At 38.7% G+C, this 21,797-nt stretch overlaps 1 protein-coding gene across 2 annotated transcripts in view; it reads left to right on the forward strand.

Annotated features, from left to right (window-relative positions):
• The window catches only part of LOC146695398 (cGMP-dependent protein kinase 1), a 119,650-nt gene that overhangs the window by 11,713 nt on the left and 86,140 nt on the right, over nt 1-21,797 (forward strand). The window lies entirely within an intron of this gene.

A 21,797-nucleotide genomic window follows, 5' to 3' on the forward strand; every position in this document is an offset into this window, starting at 1 on the left:
TAAAACCCTACTTACTTCATTCAACCTAAACTAAACTGATTCTCTTTGTATATGATTCTGATAATAGCTGTGTACTGTCCAAAGTTTTATATGGTGACTTCAACATAAAATAGAGTATTTTTTCACTGATGCCGAGCTTACATAAATGATCGGAGTACTTCCTCTATCCTAGCTCACACCCCCGTCATGAGAAAAAAAACACCACTTGTTGCCCTTATCTGTATCTCTGATATGTAAAGAGTCATACAAAACATATGCAAAACCCAACAGTGGACTATACACTGGTAACCAGAAATAACAGTGGTGCTGGGAAAGGGCTGGGTTGCTGTAACAACATTAGGAATTGTATTTTTTCATCTCTCTTACCTTTAATAAAAGAAACTATATGTGTGATAAACCACTGTGGCCTTGCTGAACACAGGTCTACAAAAGTCTGCGGTCACAGTCAGTAGATTTCACTCTGTCCCTGACGAATGCTGCGTGCCAAAGGTGTGAGGTCACAAATGAGCAAGCGCCACACTGACTTGATGAATAGGTTCCTGTCGAGCACAACTGAAAAAAAAAAGAAAGATACAAATCTGTAAGGGGCTTTGTGGGTTCCTCTTTGACAGCGATAGAGGCGAAAGCTGCGATGTAATTGGTAGAAGGGCCTCAGTTCAGCGGTGTCACACTAATATTACATGTTATTTAATTAATTAATTAAATTATTTTGCATTTTTGAATCCTTAGGGTAGGCTCAACATATTTATCTTTAGTGAACATTACTGACTCTCTCTGACTTCCGTTCTGCTCTATGATCGCCTTTCTGTTCCCCTCTCTCGTGTCCCAGCGAGTCCTTTGCCAGCAGCTTTCACCCCGACTGTCCCTGTCCTTGATCTATTTTGCATAAAAGCAAATGTTGAAACCAATAGCTCAAGGCGGACGACTTTGTACCAAGGTCTGTAGAAGCCCGTAACGGTTGGTGACATTTTAATCCACGCTGACGGGATGTCGGTGTCTTATGTCAAACACATAGCTGCATCCACTCAGCGCTGTTCGTCATTTTCCTGGCAAATGAAGTGTTCGCCGCTCAGGCAGTTGTGTCATTTATTATTGAAAGTTGGCAGGGTAGTCGTTAATGTTTTGCCACAGGGCTGACATATCCATTATGCATCATATAGGGATATGAGGCACAAGTAAACAACTCTTATGCCAATAATAACAATAATAACAGTGGTAATATGAATGATGCATTTAAACGTCACTCCTAGTTTATAGTTGCTTTAACTATGAGGGCGCATAACTTGTTTCGCCTACTAGTTATAGATTGAAATTGCAGACAGTTTCACAGCTTCCCAGCTGAAACAACAACAGGACAGTTATCTGTTGTTGCAGATGCACCTGATAATTTGAGATGAGACGAAAATAATAAGAGCTGCAGACACAGAATGAATCCTGGCATTGGCTTGCCTCTATGATGAGTCTGCCTGCTTAGCAATGGCTGCCTTCATGAATGTTTGTTGCACTCAGCTCACATCTACCGGGCTATAATTGACATCAGTTCTCTTTTAAAAGCAGTGATTGCAACAGAGACAAAAGCTCGTGTTTCCATGGAGATGGGATAGATTTTTGATTGGCTGTGTCACCCGCAAAGACCCACACAGGTGGATTGTAATGATAATAACTCGCACAATCACGTCCAATTACTATGAAGTATTTACTTGAGAGGGGGAAAAAAAGCCATTTGAGTTCTTTCATAGATTTCATTCATCTTAATCTAATGACTATGTGTTTGCTGCAGTAGGAAGCAGTGTTAAGTAGGTTCTTGCATTGCCGTTTTGTCTGTCTTTTTATTAGGTGGAGACGTGGAAACTTTTAAACAGGTGCAGATCAAGGACTTCAAGTATCGCCTAATGCAAAATGGAACAGAGTCTAGTCTCTAGTTTCCAGAATAGAGATTGAATCATTAAAAGCATTTTATTCCCACATTATCAGATACTGTCAGATGGTGGGCGAGGTGACGGCCCTCTTTTAAGGGACCAAGAACACTCCAGCGCATGTTTCGTAGTCTAACTTTGATTGAGACTGGGCACAAAAAAAGACTTGTGTTGTTTTTGCTTTGTTGTGTAATTTTTGGGGTTAAAATGTGGTTCTGGCATACTGACAAATGATGCTTTTGTGGGACGTGTCTAAATATAACTCCAATGGGTCCTTTACAAGGATTGCTAAAAGACAAGATGAAATCTACATCACCAAAAACTTTAAAAAAGTGACATTTTGTACAATTTCGAGAATACAATTGTTAAATTAAACAGTTGAATAGTGGGCCACAGCAAAACTAAAGCAAAGACTATTAAGATCACATGACTGGCTTACAATGTGAATATTGATTACTTCAGCTGCCAGGTGAGGGATTCTTCAAAGTGACATAGTAAATGGTTTTGTGTTGTTCACCAAAGGTCACACATGAATCACGAGAAGTTGCAAACCTGCCAAATCTGTAGGTTACCTGTGGTTTCTAAGATTAAAGATATTTTCAGGGCTGCAAGTAATGATTTTTTTTTTCATTTATTGACTAACCTGTCAGATCTGGTCTCAATCTGTCATTCGGGCCACAAAAGGTGACATAAAGTCCAATCTCACCACTGGTCCAAAAATCTGTAGACTTGCAAAGAATAGCTAAAAGAAGACATTAATTATCAAATTTGTTGCAGATCTCTGTTGAACAGGTGCGCTAGTTTAGATATAAGTCTTAACATGGTTACATTTAATGGTTTGGTGCTTAATGGAATGGTAAAGAATTGTGTTTTTCTTCTGTGATTGCACATAATTACTATTTGAATTGAATTACAAACCAGAACAAGTTTCCTCCACTTGGCAGCTTTTATTAAGACAACAAAATATATTCAACCTCTCCTTACTACGTTTCATCTTGCCAACTTTGCATTTATATTTGAATATTACTTAACATTCCTTCTTGGTCTTGCATCTTTCACCCTGTCTGAGAAACAAGCGCATCCAAGGAAAAAAAATGAAAAAAGAGAACGAAGAAACATTGAAACATACGTGGCAAAGAATCTGAATTATGTATTTTTTTTCCTCTATCTGTCATCTTTTAGGTACAACTAGATGACTGCCCTTGCTGTATATTTTATTAGTTTTACTGAGTGTTCATGGATCGCAGACAAAAAAGTGAGGAAAGTGAGGGGAGAGGTAACGTTACAGTAGACTCAGCTCCAAACCTGGAGTGCTCATGGTACGCTGACAGCTACTTTGACAAGCTAACATAGTCAAGGCAGCACTTGATGCACCGTGTGCCATTTTATTCAGGTGGATGTGTTCAGGGGATTTCACAGCGCACCCAGGATTTGACATTTTCTCTACACAAATACGTTACGCTCCCAATTATTTTATTTGACCTGCTGTTAGGCGAGGCAAGTAGAATATCCTGACAGATCAAGAAAAAAAGAATGTGTTTAAGTTTAAGTGGCATACTTGAAAGCCTGAATAAGACAGAAATGAACAATGTGCTGTTTTGAAGCTTATACCGAACCACTTCTGACAGTCACTTCTTTTTCTTCTGCTTTTACTGAGCTATACCTCAGAATAACAATGAACAGAAATGTTTACTGCTATGGCGAGACACTAGTTTCTCTCTACAGTAGAAGCATCTGATGCTTTATCACTCCTTATGACGTGACATTGGAAATCGATCTGTTTGCATGTAGCGTTAATGAAACATTAGCAGCATAGAAAAATGAGAGACATAGGTTTCTGTCTGCATTTTAATTTTATGGCATATTTTATCCTCCCTTCAGCTTCTACTGACACCTTATCGCCTCTCTGGCACACTAGCTCACATGCTGTGTTTTTGAAACACGACGTGAAAACATATCACTCCAACATCTGTTTCATAACTCGTAAAATCATAGCATCACGTGTGCCTGTTAACCTAATAATCGTCTTTAATTAACTATTTAGCTGACTAATTAACCACAAGTCAAAATGATAATAATTGATTGAAGTGCTTTGGCAGGCAAGCAGAAGAAACAGCATGACCAAATTGAAGCAAAATTGGGCTAAAGATAAGTTAAACGTAAACAAGAGTAATAATAATGACCAACAAGAAAAAGAACAAGAAAAAAAGCACATCTGTTGTGAGAAGCAATGTAAACAAGTCTCCTCAAGCAAGTCAAGCAAAAATGAATGGACGTAAGAAACAACCAGCGTACCAGCTAACCAAGTAACATGCTGGCCAATTTCTGTAGGACTCTCAATTAATTATTATTGCTGTCTGAAAGTTAGACAGATGTTACGGTTTAGGTGACTTTATGCTGCGCGATAGCCAGCGGTCCTCAAAGAGCTGCTCTCTGTTCTAACTGACCAATGAGGCAGAGATGAGGGAGATGGACTCCTCTTTCATTTTGAGCAGGGCTTAGAGACGTAATCACCAGGGGCACCTGAGTGTGACTCAGTGTCACAGGTGTGAGAGGACACAAGATCTAGGGCAAATACTTTCAGTATTACCACTGCTTTCAGTGCTTTCCCTACAACTGCCAATACCTTCAGTAATGACTAAAGAGGCTACTTCTGGTCATTTTAATTATTTGCATATTAATGACGTAATGTGAAAATACCAAATGCATTTGGTCACAGAAACACAAGTGCACAAAGCCATTGCACTGCATTGTTGCCTGGCAACTTAAATAATGCAGACTTAAAATTGTTGCCGCTGTTGCTGTCAGTGCATCTTGAGGGAGGGCAGCTCAGCCAAGTAAAATGTGGAGGAGCACAAATTTTGGTTTGATTGCCCCCTGAGAATACAGCATGAAGCTAATATTTGATGCAACAACTGCTACACTGAAAAGCAGCCAGTAGTAGGTTAATAATCAAACATAACACACTGCTGAGGCTCGTGCACAGCCTGAAAAGGCGTCTTTCAAAACTCAATATTCAACCATTTGGGTGTATGTGCACCCTCCTTTTGTAGCACGACGTGCAATGCAATCACTGACAGGAGACTGAGTTGCACATATGTGCTATCAGCTCTCATGATAACTTTAATGAGGCTCTCAGTGGAGGTTTAATAAGGCGTCATCTGGGGAAAAGGTTAGAGATTTGTACTTGCAATAATGTCCAAAAGAACTGTCAGTCCTGTAGCTTTGTACCTGCACATTTAAACCATCCCCCAAATCCCCCCGCCTATCAATACAGGCATAGAAGTAAGTGTAGTCAAGTATGCTGCACGATATATGTGTAATAACAATATTCTTTGCGACTGCTGTGTTATTATGTATTATTTTGCTTCTTCACTTCACGGATGGCATTGCTGATGCAATAGCGAGGCATGAAAAATCAAGTCCTGTGAAAGAGCCTTCAGAAAAGTATTCCTCTTACAAACATCATTTTATTCATAATTTAAAAGCTGACATTTTAATGGTGAATAAAGCAGATTCAAAACTTGCTATACAGCAGCGCAACACTGTAAATGAAAAGCAGTGAAAGGAGAGGGCAAAGAGGCACGGATGTGGGTTTAAAAAACTGCACAAAATTCAGATGGCTTGCTGATTTTTCAGGACGGTGTCTATCTACTAACATACAATAGATTAATGATCTGAAATACGTCTATCAAGAAGAATATAACTCTGGCTAATGTGTAATTTATGTGCAAATAGTGCGATTGAGTGTGTTACAGACTAATAATCTCATCTACGCTGAGCTGAGCACCATCTGCCCTGAACACCAAATGAAAATATTCTTTCTCTGGCAAGTGTCTTTTCTCATTTGCCCTCCCTGCATCTAAGTGGTTCCCTTTGCCACTTTCTTTCATTCTCACGTGTTCTCACAGAGACACAGACACACTGCTAAAAGTTATCTATTCAAATGCTCCTACAAGAGACCAGACACATGCACATTTCCTTCTATCACTCCTTCTCACATTTTACCAACTTTGACCCCAATCTGTCCACTTGTCACTACGCCTCTCCACTTGTCCACAGCTTCTTTTTCCTGTACTGTTTTTTCTCCCTGCTACTCTTCACCCCTTCTGTCCATCTTACCTTATTTTCATTCAGCCATTCCCTCTATATTCTCTGGGTTTTTTGTTATCTTTCCGATTAGTCTGTAAAAGCCTTTGTTTTTTTCTCCCTACTTAGAATAGGAATTGATCCTCATTTTAACTCCGCTGAGGCTGATGAATCCAGCTCAGAGAAAGAATTAGTGAATAATTTGTGGATGATCTCTGAGCCTTTATCCCCTTTGTGGCCAACCCCGCTTCGAGTGTTCCTCATCTGGAAAGACGATGAAAGCAGAGTCTGTGTGTGACATAAGAGAAGCAGAGAAGGAACCAGGTGGTACTGACAGAGACAGGGAGGAAAAAGGGCTTGAAAGCCTCCGATGAGATGAATATTATGCAAGTGCTTGAAATTACATTCATGTTGGGAAAAGGAAGGCAGAGTACTGTAAACTTGTTGCTGTAAAAGGATGTCCATGTTTGAGAGTGCATGGGGAGGTGGTGGTCATCAATGATGGAAGAAGCATGTGGAGCTTTAAATAAAAGTGAGAGCAGAAGTACTGCGATTTAAGCAAACGTATTACCATCAAGTACTTCAAGTAAGACTTTAATAGTTATTTAAACTTTATTGAGATGGTTATTAACATTTATAAAGTTTGAACGTTTGCCTGCATAATCATGGTTTTCTTATAATTTTACCATCTCAGTCTAAAAGTTCCAAAACGTTGCCACAAAAAGCAAAAACCTTGCTTTATTTAATAGCTGTGGCTCTCCTCCACATTGGTAGGAGACATCTGACTAAGATGTTTCCTGGGTGCTTCCTAAATGAAGTCTTCAGGGCATGTTCTACTGTGGCAGACCAGGACATGCTATAGAGATTTTATTTCAGGTGGCTTGGGAATGCCTCCCAAGGCATGTGAATTCCAGCCATTCAAATAGATGGATGGATGGATGGATGGATGGATGATAGATTGATTGACGGATTGATGGACTGATTGAATAACTGCTACCCCCTTCAGGGCTGTGTCCCTGTGCACCTCTGGACTGCTTCTGTCTGGATTGTTTCCTGGAAGCCCTTTTCTGACTAATTGCAGTAGTTGATTTGCCTTTTTACTACAGCTATAAAAGAGCTAACAGAGAGAAATATTAACTTATGTGTCAAACTTTCCCAGACTTGATGTGGAGGGTTTATCACTGGTGTTAAGATCCAGGTCTCCCACACAGCAAACAGTAGATCAAACAGCATTCTTCAATATGAAAGCCTGTTTCGTCCCTGCCTAAAGGAGTGAAATCTGAAGATTACTTGTAGTAGTCGTTGTTGGTGGGTTTTTTTTTACTTTGGCATTGCACATTATGAATTTGTCTCCAGGGTAAGCTTGGTGAGCTGTCCAAGGTGTATATGACCCCTCACACTGCAAAAGCGGAGACATGATCCAGTCTTGTTGCAGCCGTGGATAAAAGGTTAGGAAAATGGATTTATAGATTGACAGAGTACAATACTACTGTAATGTTCTTCGGCTTCTCAGAAAGAATATTTGCTGCAAACCTTACTTGTGATGCAGATTCTTATTCCATCGCTTGTGCTCACTCACAGTGAAGTTTTTTGGGCTGACAAAGCAATCATCGATTTCCACCCACTTACTCGAGTTGGCTCTCTCCGACTATCTTCACCAACACAGAATTCAGTTTGTAGGAGTTGCAAGTCCAGAAGTAAACCATAAAGAAAGCAGTTTAGATTTTTAGACATTTTATGGATGAAATCAATCAACACAACTGTTTTGGATTATTGATATCAGTTCAGTGTTACTGATAGAGCTAATTTTAATCACTTCATATACTTATGGGTAGCTTCAATAATAATATTGAGGATTTAGTAAGACGTTTTAGTAGAAGAACACATTGGCATAACGTGGAAAACTTTAAATATGACTACATCAGAGTTTTTATTTATGTACCGTACTCAAGTAAATGTATTTAGTTACATTTCACCGCTGGTGGTCTTGGAGTAATGCTGAGTGTGACAGGATAAGCTGTGTTTGTCGAGGTTCAGAATCAGGTTACAAAATGGGGCACCAGTAATCTGCTCTGCTACAGTGACAGAGTAATCCTTCCATCACCCCGAGACTAACACATGCACACACATGGGTGTCTCTGTGAGTACACACACATCCACACTGAAGCAGTATATAGAAAAGGCTCTCTCCGACTGTCAACCATATTGCCACCTGTGGATTGTATCACTCTCTAGTGTGTCATTGTTAACTCACCTACATGAAGAAGCCTGTGAGTTTAGGAAAGGCAGATTCATCAGTCGGTATTGGTGGAGTCAAGGTTCAGAGGACTTAGAGTAAAGGGTTTATTAAAATTTTGGTTCACTGCAAACTTTTTTTTATTGATTCCCCTGAGTTAAAATGTATTTCTTTGTTCTCCTTTTGATCTTTGATTGCTTTTGCCAATTACCCTCTGCCTCGACGTGGGAATTCCCAGTGGTTTTCTGCAAGGTACAAAGCAGTGTTACAAACCAGCTTTGTGTGTATTCTGTCTGTTTGTGAGCTTTAATGTTCTGTACGATAGAAGCAAATGGCAGTTTCTCAAAAAAAAGCCTAGTTTTAAACTTGAATACAAAGCATTTTTGTAGATTATCTAAGATGTTTTCAAAGTATTTTATCAGCCAAGGAGATTAGACAATTCACAGCTCATCAAATGCCATTTAATCTTTTAATAACCAGATAAAAATCTGTTCGTCCACCACTTTGGTCGAGAAAAATCTTAGTAAGTGCCACCCAACAGACAACAGGCACCATCTAAAAGTGTAAATACAAACAGAATCCAATGATCTGCAAAATATTTTAAACCCCACAATCAACCAATTACATCGAATGCTGGCAAATATGTGGCTGTGATATCAGTAATTTGTTTGAAGAAACTCTGACTGGGGTGCAAAAGGCTGTTAAAATTATGTAATAAAAACATAGAATACAAAAAAAGCACTTTAATTCGTAACATGACTGGATATTAAGAGTAAAAATAGTCTCCTGGAGAGGCTGAGTCTTTACTAGGGACAGAATATGGAGAAATCTCTGCACACAAGGTCCAAAGCTGAAATACAACACTGAACAGCCATGACCTTCAGGCAGCACTGCAATAAAAACAGAAATGATTTTGAAGTGAAAATCAATGCACGGGCTCTGGAACACTTCTAAAAACTATTGTCATTGAACACAATCACTGAATCCACCTGATCAACATCCAGAATTCAAGCCACCTTCACTGGCCCTGATCTGCTTTGAGCTCTAGCAGTAATAAACTGGGCTTTGTTCTGCATATTTAAACTGTCTGAAAAATTACAGAGAGCGCCTCCAACTTGGCTAACAAGAGGAGCACATGGGAACACAAGAACGAGTTATCTGCACATCTGCAAAGTCACCATTAATGCTGAACAATGGAGTCGCATGTGCTCCATCTCCTGTTTGTACAAATTTTAACTGCATTTTTTACTGTAATAAAATACTCTCTGTAAACTGGCCACACAGCAGTCCAGACAGATAACAGAGGTCTTCATCAGTCATGCAAAACCAAGAAAGACTAGGTTTGCATAGACTGATAAAGACCAAGATTTGCATTCCCTACAGGTTCCAGGTCAGGCAAAAATAAAAGTGGTTTCATGTTTTTAACCAGTCACAGTTTAAGAACCGGAGTTTTGATTCGACAACTTGTTAATTAACATTAAATTCTGAATAGCAGTGAGCCATGAAATTGATGCTATTGAGTCAGTTATTTTCTTTCTCTCTCAGTAATGGTGGTTTTTGGATTTGGTCATAAATTTTACAACACATAAAGGCCTCCATCTGTTATCCACTGAAAAAACCTTTGGTGCACCATGGCACCAGAAAAATAGGATCACATAAAGCAGCAATGGGAAAACATTTTTTTTCAAGGCTACACTGATTGGTGTCCTCAGATTCTAAATGCTGGCAGAAATTTGTTCAAGGAAGAGACAAGCCCCATGTTCCAACTTTTTTGAAACTTCAGGTGTTTTGCAAAACAGCAAAGTTTATGTCACGGCTGGAATGTTTGAGGAGCATGGACCCAAAAGCACATACACGAGGACTAAAGTTTAACAAAAAGCAAGCTGTTTATTTTGGCTGATAACTAGCCCAAAAACAAAAGCACAGACGAACAAAGGTGAAAAACTAAACATTAACCTAAACTGGGGAAAAACTAACGCAGGATATGGAAAAACTCTGTTGATAAACCTAAACATGACCAGAACATGAGAAAACTGAGACGAGAAAAACATGACATCCATGGAACATGAGGTGAACAGACGACCTGACACTGAACTGAGGGAGACAGAGGACTTAAATATACAGAACGGTAATGAGGGAAGTGAAAACACCTGGGGAAAAAGAGCTGATACAAATAAACCTTAACGCCACAGGGGAAGTACAACTAAACACACTGAACAAGGAACGCAAGACCTTTCAAAATAAAACAGGAAACATAATGAAAGGTAGACATGACAACACAAGTTTGACACAAGAGACAGACAGAGGGAGGGAGGGAGGGAGGGAGAGAGGGAGAGGAACATAGAGGAGAGAGACACAAGGGGAACCTACAAAAACAAGGAGGCATAGAAGAAACATAAACCAAACTCAACTATTCATTCACTCTCGCATTCACACACTGGTGGAGCTACGGTTGTAGCCACAGCTGCCCTGGGGCAGACTGACAGAAGCACAGATGAGCCTACCAGTAGGCAGTAGGGTAAAGTGTCTTGCCCAAGGACACAACAACCAGGATGTCAAGCCCGGGGATTGAACCGGCAACCTTCTGGTTACAGATGCGCTTCCCAACCCCCTAAGCCACGGTCACCCAAATAGCAGAACTTAACATTATCACATAAGTAATACACAATACAAAATAACTCAACTATGCCCTCACCTTAAGAATACCACATGAATTTAACATAATATTAACATGAGAAATCAACAATACAAACTAACACAAAATGCAGCCCCTGACAATTTATCTGTGGCAAAAGACATGGGGTCTTTGTAAAATAAAGCATATTTATCTTTGTACCATCACCCATGTCAGGTCTCAGGTTTTTATGCACGTGTACATGTGGCGATACAGTATGTGTAATTTGGTTAAGCATTTGTGTGTCTAACACCCAAATGAGACTTACAATGAATCCACATTAAATAGCTTGTGTCTCCTGTCTGGTGAAACGGCAAGCTACTGAAATGAGAGCATACCGTGGAAATGAAAAGGGCCCAGTATTGTAGCAGTTTGCATGCCATATTAATCTGTATTCCGCTGTCAGAGCTGTCTAATTAAGTCCAGTCTGCATAAAAGAAATGCTACAGTATATTCACACGGCAAGGATGCTAACTGCTAATTACAAGGCGGTGATTTGGTGTGTGAATATAGAATGATCATTGTCACTAACCCCTGCTTTCAATCAGCTTGTCAACATAGTTGCAATAATCTCAGTTTGATGAGTAGAAGAGTAGCAGGGATGGAACCAGGGCTATTATGTTTTAATGAAAACACAGAAGGGGGCTCCAGACAAGTGGATTTAACTGTCATATCTGAGCTCACATTTCCCATTATTACCGCTGAATAAAAGTAACTTTCAGTGTGAGACTGCAAGATTAAGAAAGTAGACATGTGGCATTACAGTATGTTCTTGCAGAATCTCCGTCTCCAAGGTAAAATGATGTAAAAAGGGTGAAACCAACTGTCCTCCATGTCATGCTGGCAACACACTTTTTAGTGGCTTTAGGCCTCTTAGTCGAATATAAAATTGCAGCGTAATTTTCAGCAAAAAATACTAAATGCACTCCAAATTATATTGTTATGTCCTGACATTTACAATGTACTTCTTCCGAATGCTTGAGGTGCAATATCCTCATGTGATTCAGTAACTATAATATACTCAAAAGCATCCAACTGGTCCTTAAATGTAGGTAACACAGAATAAGCAGGATTCAGCACTGGTGACTGGGGGATCTTTCACTTGGGGTAGAAGGTCTGAAATGTTTTAAAAACTTTTAGGTTCCTGCTCATGTTCAAAGATTTCTGTATGTTCAAAAACATACCTTATGTTTTCATATTTTTAGAGAAACAACCCCCCACCTAGTGCCAGTCTTTCTCCCCTGCTGTGCCTCTGTTTTCTCCTGCTTTCTTTGTGTTTGCCTTCTTACATTCTCAACCAACTCTCTCTGCTCCCCCCTCTCCATTTGTCATTTCCTTTTGTTCTTCTTGTTGCAAAAATCGTGTAGGTTGTACCCAAATATGATCCAAATAGCAGTGCAAAGCTGTTAACTAATGCATCATGAAGGTGATGAATAAAAATGAAGGTGAACTGAGTGTACTTCAGCCTCAACAGCTGCGAGTTAGTCAGCAGAGCTTTGATTTAACTTTACTTGAAATTTCTTTTTACCTATTTAGCTAATTTCAAGAGAACGGAGAACAAGGAAGTCTTGAAGTAAAACACCTTATGCAACTAGATTTGTGATTTTCAAAGCGTCTCAAATCAGGGCTGATTTTGGCATCACCTCCTACAACAACAGCATTAGTGGATTGCTATCTGCAATCTCCACCCTCCGCTTTCAAAGCTAAGGCTTCCAAAGCTGCAGAAGGAAACCGCAGCACGAGTTTGCTGAAAGAAGGCTGATAATAATCAACACGCGTCGTTTGTGTCGATGATGTAGTTTCCAAAGAAGGCTGTAGGATTCAGGGCAAGCTTTTTAGACGTGACAGCTGGAGGCAATGACAGAGAGAGGGCAGTTGACAGGCTGTTTAAAGGTGTTGTCAGAGTTGAACTGTATTAAAGATTTACTGCACATTTCTAGCTTACAGCATGGTAGAAAGAAATTCTAGCAATATTTAATAAGCTGTATTCCTCATGTAAGGCGTCATGCTTGACTTTAATATTGCTTTTTGAAATCTGTAGAATAAAATCGGAAAGAAATATACATCCAAGAGTCAAAATGTTTGAAATGGTGGCACAGTGGTGTGGTGTGATGGCAGGTTGGTTCTCATGTGTGGGTTCCCCGCAGATACTCAGAGTATCTTTCACTCTTTCACAGTTCAAACACATGGATTTTAGATTCTTGGTGATTCTAAATTTGTCGCCAGTGTGACCGCCTCTCTATGTTAGCTCTGTGAAATACTGGTGACCTCTTTAGGGTATACCCCACCTCTCGCACTATGACAGCTGGGATAGGTTTGATCCCCACCTTGACCCTGAACAACTATCTTATATAATGCCTCTCTGACCAGCATGAGGAATGAAACAAGTGAGCAAGCAAGAAAAAGAAAGGGAAAACTTTATCTCTAAATTGCCCGCAGTTTGTGGTTAAGAAAAAAAAAACCCTTTGCCAACATACAACCAAAAGCTGATGGTGTAGCAGGTTTGAAATACTTCCAAAGTACTGAACATTTCTTCAGCGTATAAGATATTTTAGCTGTCCTGATACCCTTATACTGCCAGCCATTCACAGTTTCTTCAGCTACAACCTCTTTTATTTAGCTTCAGGATGCGATTGGAGTGGATCCCAGCAGGATCTATTTGGCCACATGTTAGTAAGGTCAAGCATAAAGCTTCAGCCAAGCTGCAAAAAACAAGGCATAGAGTCTGGACCCCTATAAATACCACTGAGGATCGCTAAGTGCTTTGCAATCTTCTCTCATTACATACTTATTTTAATACGTTTCCACAGGTGGTTGTGATATCATTAGATAAATCCACTCCCTGTCTATGTGATGGCATTAGTATTGAGTAAATTTTCATAATTAGGTAAATATTAGGCCCTAAAGAGGGGCATATGTGGGGATGGGACTGGTCTGATTGACAAGCCTTTTTTTTCCCCTTTCCTTTCGCATGTTTTCATTAGATCAGTTGTGATGTAATGACAGTTGTTATCTTTTGTGAGTGGAATAGGCAGAGAGAATTTTGATGCTTGTTAGCATGTTTAATGAATTCTCTGTTTACCAAAATTATGTTGTACTTTTCAAAGCTGGACTATCAACTCTTCAGACCATTCTAATATTATTATTTCTTTTTATGTTTTTTTTAAATGTTTGAATCCAGTATGAGAATAAACAAACCAATTTCAGTTGAGTTATTTTCCAATTTAGATTTATTTATGTAGCACCAGATCTCAACAACAAAAAGAGAAACCATACAGTTTGACATTGTTAGCTATTTCCGAGTCCAAAACTCCTATCACTTTTTAAAATCAAACAAACTCTGAGGCACTACCTAGAAATTGTTTCACCTCCAGTACAATGACCAGTGTGGCTGTTATCTCACGTGTTACAATAAAGTTTAATGTCCAGGCATGCGTGAAAAAAAATATTTACATTTAGCAAAGTTACAAATCAGCAGGAAATTAGCTAGTTTAGCTAATTTAGCTAAGCTAGTTTTGACTTAGAATGATAAAAAATGTTCTGACGGAAGAATTTGTAAAAAAAGCAAAAGCAAAACTAAAATGTACAGCTCTACTACGACTGACATAAAGAAAGATGAAAGGCTAATAAACAGCAATGTTTGGAGGGCTGTTGTAGTAAGTAAACGTCTTTCCTGTGGTTAGGCTAATATAAATACATTAGCATGTAGGCTTTGATCCCAAGCTTAATGTCGAAGTGAAGTGTTCTTTTCTGAAGACATCAAATAAATATTTTGTATCCAGGACACTGTGAGTACATGTGCTATAGTCAACAACAGGCCTTTAAAAACTTTACTTAAGGATATGTCACAAATGAACAGTGCAGATAAATTCTATTATTATTTATTCTGTTAAATAAAACAACACACAGAGGATTAAAAAAAACATTAAAACAGTCTCAATCATCAGATTTTTGGATCCAGAAACAGGGTTGATGTGTCATCACTTGACAAGTGGCTAGAGAAATAACAATCCACATGTCACCATATGAGCAAGAAGGCCTAGTTGGCAATAATGGAGAGATTAAATTTTTATTTATGTATTTTTTACCAGGGTAAAAGATAGAACCGGGCTACCTGACCAGTTTAAAGTGTCAATCCCCTACTTCTCTCCACTACTCAAATTGAATAGGTCCTGATTCCAACCAGAAAAAGGTTTCTATAGGGCTTGAAGCCCTATAGTAGAAACTCAATGTAAGAAAAGTAAAAACACCCGCGACACATACGGTATGAAATGAAACAAATTTGAATACTGTTATTTGCAGTTAGGCTAAGTGCATGAATATAATTATGAAATTTGGACTTTTCATGTGGACTTTGCTTACATGCATATCTGTATCACAGGCACAGATGGAAGTAAATTACTGGGAAAAATAACAAAAACAATGAGGAGTCCACTAAGATTGTGGTTACTAGCTAAAAATAAGTGAAAACAGGCTTGGGTTGGGAGATATAGAACGAGCCATATTCCAGTAAATCAAAGTCACAGTGGTGTCCTCTTAGAATAAGTCAACACAGTGTGCTACTTTCACAAAATAGCTTTAATAAACTGACAAGCAAGGGCTGTAGACTAGTTATCAATGGAAATGGAGTTTCTTGGATAACTCAAACAGTGTGAAGGACATACAGAACGTCAGCTTCTATTGATGGCATCCAAGAAAAAAAAACAACAAAAACCTTGCTCTTCGGCACAAAGCTGCAAAAGAACACGAAAGGAAGCAGAATGTTAAGTGGATCATTGCTTTCACATAGGTCAAACATGTTTGGCATAAACCTGGCTGAGACTACCACAGTAAATGCATCGTCTTTAAAGTGAACCACGGAGGTTTGTGTGTGATGATACGGGGCTGCATGAGAGGGAAAGGTGCTGGGGAGATGAAATTGATAGAGGGCAGCATGAATGCTTGCGGATGTTCCAAAATACTGGCAAACAAACTGAGTCGCAGTCTCCAGAAGCCTGGCAGGAGAGTAATATTGGAGCCTGATAGCGATCCAAAAACACAAGACTGCCAAAATCAAACAAGGAGGAAAAAAAGTGAAAAATAGGACCTGGCAAGTGTGCCGGCTGGCTGAATCTAATAGAGCACTCTTTGGTATTTTAAAAAGAAATAGTAGAGTAACAAACCCCATCCAAAGGAAAGCAGCTGAAAAAAATGGCAGAACATCCTTCCAGAAGTCTGTGGTGTCCTCTGTGCCGAGGAGGTATGAGTCTGTCATCAGAAAAGAAAAAGCTGATCATGCACAGTAGTGAATAATAAAAAAAAAAAAAAAAACCTTTGGAGTGCTGATTTTCTACTGTGAATCATGTGTTTAATATGTCTAAGCTGTTTTAACTGATAAACAGTACTGGAATTTCATTTTTAGGATATATTGTACAGGGGTGTGCGCAGACCTCTTGTACACTCTGTATCTACAGATAAGCCACAGTGTTAAACCCACCTGCCTACCTCCTGCTGCCAAAACAGCTGGCACTGACACAGGATATCTGAGTATGTCCTGTGGTGTCTGGCAACGAGGTGATGGCACCGGTTCTTTTGGGTTCGATGGGTTGTGGGCTGAATTAGGCTTGAGCTGGTCCATTCTGCAGATTATCGGCTGGATTGGGATCTCATGAATTTGATGGATGAACAGCTGGAGCCTTTTATCGTGTTTCTCTAGTCACATTGTCCTGCCGGGTGAGGCTGCTGCCATCGGGAAATGTGTTTGGCATGAGGCTGTTCTGGTATGCAACAAGGCTGACAGGTGGATGTACCTGACAAAGTAGCATCCAAACATTTTCCAGCATTGTGGAACCTGTGGTTGCAGCTTGCTCATTAATCAGAATACAGCACTACAACATCACCAGGTGGAAGGCACAGTTAACCACTCATTTTTTGAAAAACATCTTAACATTTACAAAAACAGCATCTTTCTTTCTACCTCCTGCATTGTTGTTTTTGGCACTCGCTCTGTATCATCCCGTTGCTTGTATTCTTTCAGCGACAGTTATACACGCAGCGATTTTCCGAAACAAAGCTTACGCTTGTTATTTCTTTTGAGCGTGAAACTAGTTTTTTTCTTTCTTTCTGAGCCTTCCTCTCAAATTATTAACACAGCTCTTGCTCTTCTTTTTCTCTTCGCCTGGCTTTGTTTGTTTTCGCTCTTAGCTTACATCCATATTTCATTCTATTTTATTTTTTAACTGGGGGAGAAAAATAATGCATGACTTGACACGACTGCTGCAGAACAGCTAGTCAAAAATTACTGAAGCTGACTGCATTATTCAGCTCGGTAATCAGGAGGAATTTACTTTTAATTAGGCCTGCTATTAATTAGCTTTTAAAGCAAACACAATAACTTTAACTTGTAGCTTTTTCTCTTGGAACAGAGCTTTAGTAATGAAGTCCATTTCTTGCATTTCTCTATTTTCCGATTTATTTTTTTGTCTTATTTTTCACAAGAAGGCATTTGGTGTTTTTTTTTTTTTTAAGATTTCAGGATACGGGCTTAAAGTAAAATAAATAAATAAAAAAACCAAGGTGAAAATAAATAACTCAGAGCTGACGCACTACTAAAGGCTACCATTTCAGGCCGTTTCAGTGAACTGCAAATTATGAACTTTTTCCAAATAGAAAGCAGATGGTGATGTCTTTTAAAAACCTGGAATTTTCTAAACCTCTTTCATTCTCTGTTGAATACATCCCAAGCTTGACCAAAAAAGAGAGCTTTTCGCTTTAGTCCTGTTTCTCCTGCGGCTGTTTCTTTACCAGACCATTAAAACCGTCAGGCACATGGTGGCTGTTTTTCATTACTGCCCAGCTGAAGACCGAAGTGACAACTTGAGTGTTGTACCACCTGAAACTAGTCTTAGTGCTCCTCCATTGCTCTAATGGACAGGCAAGCACTGTGTAATTTGACCCATAAGCAAAGCCGGAAGAACAAGGCCCATCATGACAGGATGGTGGTTGTATGCTGTTTTCACTGGGATTTGAACTCCCTCACATCCTGTTTCTTAATGTCCGCTCTGCGTGGCTTGAAAAAAAAAAAAAGTCAAGCGGTATCCTGCGCCTGACCCCTGAAACTCAACGTTATTTTTGTCCTCGGTGTGAAAAACTCCATGTGAAAACAATCACATGTTCATTTTCTTCAGTGTCCTCGAGTAAATGCTGTAATAGAGAAGTGTGTGCGATGTGTTTTCTACAGGTGCACAGGCAAGTCAGCTTATTACAGAAATGCATTTATCTTTCGCCAAAAGACACATTTCTTAATATAAATGGTCTATAATTTGGTCAGATATTTTTGCAGACCACAGGGGACAATTTAAATCACTCCTGTTAGAGGGTTCGTAGGAGCACATTCATGCTGTGTTTTTTTTTTCTTTTTTTATCTGTGAGGTCTTCGTCACCAGAGTGAGATAAAGTCAGTCTAAAAGATGGGGCACCTTTTTAATTTGAAAAGCAGCCAGAATCCCATCTGATCTTGAGCCAGAGGGAAGTGTGCTCCTAGGTCTGTCCTCATGCCCTGCTATGTGGAGCGCACTGCTGTGTGCATTCAAATGAACAACCATTACCACAGCTACAGAGCCTTAAGGGAAGAAGACATGCTGCGATAAATCGATTGTTGTGCTCAAAGTAAGTTTAAAATGATGATCCAAATGCTGATCTGAGACAAGAAGGTAAGAAAAAAAGGGCTGAAATAAAAAATGTCCAGATTTGCCAGAAGAAAAAAGAAAAATATGCACATAAACACCCCAGACTGAATAAACATGTCCAAGCTGAACTAGTTTAGGGTTTGGAAAGCAGAGTTTTCGTAAACCGATCAAAAGAAAAATTGCACTCTGGATTCAGCCTTCCCTAATTGCACTGGTCGTTCCAAAATTGGCAGCTTCCAAGCCAAACAGGTCCTCTGCTGCAGAGAGTTTCTTTGTAATAAACATAATTAAGAGCGAGACAAAAAGACAACAAGATATCAATTTGCAGGAAGCTGATTAAACTTGTGCCAAACAGAAACAGAGATCTGTTGAAGAAGACGGGCGAAGCACATATTTGCCACTTTTACGCGCTGTGCTGCTCCGATTAATTTCGTTAGCACGTGTAAATGCCAGACCGTATTAAATCAGCTCCCATGTAAACAGCTGACTCGAAGTCAATGGTTTCAGTCGCATAGTTCAAGTAAGAAAAGTCAAGCAAATGTCCAACAGATGTAAAAACAGCAAAATTAATGATAAAAAAAAACTTCTGCGATGTGCAAAGGGACACGAAGAGACATGCATGGAAGGAGGCTGAAAAGCAGACTTGCTGACGTCTAACAAGGAAAAAGAGGATATAAATAAAAACACACACACACGGAAACTGGTTAACAAGCTCAAACAGGAAGTTACTGTAACAGAGAGAGAGAGACACAACATAAACATAAATAAATGGAGATGCAGATAAGAAAGCACAGACAACACTCGGGGGAAACCTAATGATAGTTAACTCATTGTCCACTCATGCCATATTTGATTGCCTTTCCACACAGCACACTGGATCAATGAATGTCAACAAGTATGTTGACATTGTGGAGTACCACATTGATATGATATTGCCAGTCTGGTGGGAGAGTGTATTTGCATGTGGTGTTATTTGATTGAGGTTTGAGTAGCACTTGCATGAGAAAGGTGAATTTCAAGTGTATTTGGAGCTGCTGTGAAAGAGCAGTGTGATAAGACAAGTTTTTACTACGCACAAATGCAGGGAGTTAGCTGGACAGTGTGCTTGTCTGTGCACACTGGGATGCAACGAAAGGTTTCTTAGAATAAATCATTTGTGTATTTCCAATAAATGAATAATTGAATTACTTAATTTTGTAGCAAGTCCCTCACAGCCTCACTTATTGAGCTGTCCAAAATAAACGCTGTGTTTCACTGCTCATCCTTCTCAGGAATTAATTACATGGTTCTTCACAGGAAATTATTAGATTTATCCTTAGTGGAGGTTTTGCTACACTCAAAAAAATGAAACGTTGACTTTAATTAAAATTATTTTGTCAACAGGTTCCACGAAATTGAATGTTAGTTTAAAGCAAAAATCTTTAGTTCATCTAATTTAAAAAAACTACTTAAGATTAACAAGACATATTTAAGACTAACTAAATCAAGTTATGTTGTATGAACATAGATGATATATTTTCAGGTTAGATAGTTTAGATTAGTTACTTCAACACATTTCTTATTTGTGGCAGTAAAATGTTAAATTTAAGTTAGATTAATTCAAATATTATATTTTCAGCCACCTTGTGCTTTATTAATTAGTTTTACATAAATCTATTTTGTCAACAGGTTCCACACAAATGAATTAAGTACATCCAACTTATTTTTTTAAATTTATTTTATTGCCAACACATTCAGTGAGCATTTGTGTAAACCCAGTCCAAAATAAAACACAACAGCTCATTAGGGTTAGTAATTAACAGTATGTAGACAGATGCAACATCAAGACTTTAAATTAAATGTCTGTATCTACCAGAAATAGAAGAAAAAAAAAAACGCATTGAAGATCACATAACACATTGATAAGATGACACTTGAGTTATGCACATGTGATGCTAGTAAGGTCTGTGAGTGTTTTTTTCTTTTAGTGTCTAAAATGGATAGCAAAGTTGCTATTTGCAATGATTGCTTAGGGTCAGTCCAGTAACACAATGCCAATGAAGTGCTTTCCTTTAACAATGCAAAGTGAAGTGTCCACCTCAACAGCCACAATTAAAAAAAAAAAAAAAAAGTAACAACAACAACAACAATAATAATAATAATAATAATAATAATAATAATAATAAATAGTCCACTGATATTAGCAATCAAAGAAAATTACATCACCATCCCAAATAAAACTTTAACAAAACATGCCAACATTATGGTCTAACAATAAAACAGCTTGTCAGCGTTCAGTTTTTTTGCAACAGCACAGCAGTAACCATTTAACACTCGCCACTGTCAACATTTATTTTACCAGTGTTTGGGCAAAAAACTTCAGATGTAAACATTTTAACATGGAAACAATTGTTCGTCTTTAAAAGTCCACAAAATATACATTCATCCTGCATTCCCAACTTGGATGATCTGATATCCTCGTGTTGGTGTTGTTCCCAGACCATCATGAAAATGTTGTTCCAGGTTCAACATTGCAAGTGACCAATCACATTGTTGTGACGTTATTCTATTCCAAGCCATTCGTGCATTTATGAAATTCCAATGTTGCAAGGACAATATCAATTCTGCTTACTGTTTATTAAAGGGTTACGGTTAGGGTTAGGGTCAGTTGATCGGCGGACAGAGGCGGTTTCACGCAGCTTAAGTACAGTTTTTTGTTTTACGCCGGTTTTTCCCGAAGTCGCAAAAGTATGACGTCACAACATTCTGATTGGTCACTTGCAATTAGAGCTGGGCGATATGAGATTTTTTCATATCACGATATGTTTTTTTCATTTCAGGCGATAACGATATCTATCACGATATAAGCCAAATAACTATATTTGTAAGATTTAAATGTGCCGTTGCTCACAAGTAAAATGTGAAATAATCAGCAGCTTGTTTTTAAATATTTATTTCCCATAATAAGTTCAACAGGGTAGATGTACTTAAGGAACATGAGACTTTTTCAGATAAATAAAGGCAAATATTGCAAACTACACAAAAGGCAGCCGCTAAAGCGTTTAAGTTTCAAAATAGAACAAATGAAACAGACTAAATTGTCAATTCCACTTAGAAACAAAATATTAATTCTAAAAATAAATCTTAGTTTGTTTTACAGAAGAACAGACAAAACTGACTAACTTTTGTCAATATCAAATAAACTGAGAACTAAAAGGAAATTCTCAATCTCTCCT

The sequence above is a fragment of the Copadichromis virginalis genome, linkage group LG13, assembly GCF_057382275.1.
Source record: "Copadichromis virginalis isolate Kocher_CV1m ecotype Utaka linkage group LG13, C_Virginalis_male_GT1.1, whole genome shotgun sequence".
Classification (NCBI taxonomy): domain Eukaryota; kingdom Metazoa; phylum Chordata; class Actinopteri; order Cichliformes; family Cichlidae; genus Copadichromis; species Copadichromis virginalis.